The sequence below is a fragment of the Hordeum vulgare genome, chromosome 2H (assembly GCF_904849725.1).
Source record: "Hordeum vulgare subsp. vulgare chromosome 2H, MorexV3_pseudomolecules_assembly, whole genome shotgun sequence".
NCBI lineage: Eukaryota > Viridiplantae > Streptophyta > Magnoliopsida > Poales > Poaceae > Hordeum > Hordeum vulgare.
Genome location: NC_058519.1, coordinates 366,501,058 through 366,503,757, shown reverse-complemented (window position 1 = coordinate 366,503,757; position 2,700 = coordinate 366,501,058). Strand labels below are relative to the sequence as shown.

Sequence of the window (2,700 nt, the reverse complement as noted above, 5' to 3'; positions counted from 1 at the left end):
TAAGCATGCCAGGAGTGCATATCACTTAATAATTTGAGCCGTTTAAAATCAGACTTAATATTTTGTTGAAATGGTAAGTTGTCATTCATTGTTTTTTTTGTTGCTAAAATGGATGTTGTAGTCTGTACTATTAAAGGGGATCTGCCGTCTGTCGTGATGGTTCGACCTCCTTCCTGTATGTCGTTAGCGATTTTACGAAAACGTCCCTGGCCTTCTAGATATTGAACCCACAGTCCTTGGTGAGTGAGAAAAAACGGTTTGAGATATATTTTTTTGGGTTGCAGATCGAGCGACGGCTCTCCCGATCCGATCGGGAGCAGGACGGCGGCGACATGGCTCTGGGAGGCGGGGAACGGGGTGGAAACAGCGGACGACGAGGCGAGGCGGATCGGATCAGGGTCGAGCGCGGCGGTGCATAGTGAAGGCCACCGGCGGCGGCGCTCCATGGCCATGGCGGCTCGGCCTCCTAGGAAGAAGAGACAAGGGAGAGAGAGGAGGTGAGATGGAGAGAAGAGAAGCAGAGCAGGGGCGACATGGATTCGTTCTGCTGGTCCAACGACGGCTCCGGTCAGCCGATCCAGGTATGTGTCCTGATTTGCTCGCGTGCACCAGCGCAACATGCATCTCTTCCATGTACGACGCCAAGAACGACTTCGGAGGTTGACCCCTGCGAGGAAGCTGATAGGACCTCGCGTCCATCCAGATCCAGTGCAGCGCCGCCGATGTTTGGGTAGTACACGAGCGCGAGCTTTGGGGGCGAGCGCGATTTTTGGGGGCAAGAGTATCACCGGGGAGGTGGAGCATCAGCTGCGGCGCGAAGTAGAGATCCAGAGTCACCTTAGGCACCCCAATATTCTTCGCTTATATGGGTATTTTTATGATCAGGTACAGATTGGCCCAACTATAACAGGGAGAATCATTATTGCTTCATTTCACCCTCGTCTGATCATCAGTTCCATACGAATTTTGCAGACCCGTGTTTACCTAATTTTGGAACATGCCGCAAAAGGAGAGCTCTACAAGGACTTGCAGAGATGCAAGCATTTCTCTGAAAGACGCTCCGCAACTGTAAGTATATGCTCTGAATGTGTTCGTGGTAAATGTATCATCTACACACTATTCAAAAGTAGTAGCTGAACTTTCCTTGTTTTTATTTTCAGTAATTGCATCATTGGCACGTGCCTTGATCTATCTTCACGGGAAGCACGTGATACATCGAGATATTAAACCGGAAAACCTTTTAGTTAGAGTGCAGGTATTTGCACTACTTTGCTTTGCTTTTTATGATCTGGAACAGTATGCTCTCTGGTCTTTACAATAGGTATATGCTTTCATAATAGGGCGAGCTGAAGATTGCTGACTTCGGCTGGTCTGTTCATACCATTAACAGAAGGAGGACAATGTGTGGGACTTTAGATTATCTGCCTCCTGAATTGGGTATTTTCCTTTTCATTTACTTCAGTGTCACAACTGATTCATGGTGAAATAGATACCACAAATTTCTATTAGCTTTACTTGCCTCTCAATTTGTTGCATGTTTGCAGTGGAGAAGACAGGGCACGATTACCATGTAGACATATGGAGCTTGGGCATCCTATGTTATGAATTCCTTTATGGGCTCCCAACTTTTGAAGCCAAAGAACACTCTCAGACATATCGAAGGTAATTCAACAGTGATACTACATTTGCAACATTGCACCATAAGTTATTTCGATTGAATCACATGTTTAAATCTTCATGATTGAGATATTACAGTTAGTTTAAAATCCATGCAACTCTACTTAGCTCCCTTCGCACCCTTACAAGCAACTGCTGTTTCTGAAACTGCCTTGTTCAAAATACAGGAGAGTAAAAGTGGATCTAAAGTTCCCGTCGAAACCGTTTGTATCTCTTGCTGCGAAGGACCTCATTTTACAAGTAACTAACTTCTGATCTTGATTACAACAAGAATATAGTTAATGTGACATGTCATGTGCTGAAAATGTGTCTGTCTTACAAATGGTATGTTTGTTCTGGTCTTGTTGCAGATGCTTGTAAAGAACTCAGCTCATGGCCTACCCCTCCACAAGGTTCTGGAGCACCCCTAGATCGTCCAAAAGGCCGACCCCTATGGCGTTTACAGAGGGTAGAACTTGGCTATATATTGGAGGTTCCTGAAGTTGTTTGACGGCTCATTTCACCCTCTACCCCTCCTACTCTGTGTATCTCTTGTTTGACGACTCAATTATTTGGTCCATATATTGGAGGTTCCTGAAGTTCGTATCCGGTGCCTTTTGTAATTGTTATTATTCAGGTGATCGGAATGATAGCCTAGGTTCTCATTAAGAAATGTCCTTTGTGGAGACTTTTTGTTCAACCTGCAGAACATCTCTACTATTAAACTGTACATGGAAGCATAGTCACACAGATCATCTGTAGATTACTTGGATATAATTAGTTTTTTTTATTTGCATACAATGTCGAAGTATAGCTTTTCTTGAAACACATCTGAATTAGAAGTGGTATATTAATTTTTAGGAATAGTATACGTGTGAATTTTTTATGTGATACAAGTCTAATCTACATTATTTTTCATCAATTGTGATGATGTTTTAATCAAGAAGTTCCTTGCTTCCCTGGTAACTATTAATATAAGCGCACGTGAACTATAAGCGCATGTTTTAATCAAGAAATGCAAGTTTACAGATTCAGAGAACGTGC

General features: G+C 43.5%; 1 pseudogene; it reads left to right on the top strand.

Annotated features, from left to right (window-relative positions):
• Positions 1 to 618: 618 nt before the first annotated feature.
• Positions 619 to 2,259, top strand: LOC123427314 (annotated as a pseudogene).
• Positions 2,260 to 2,700: the final 441 nt, after the last annotated feature.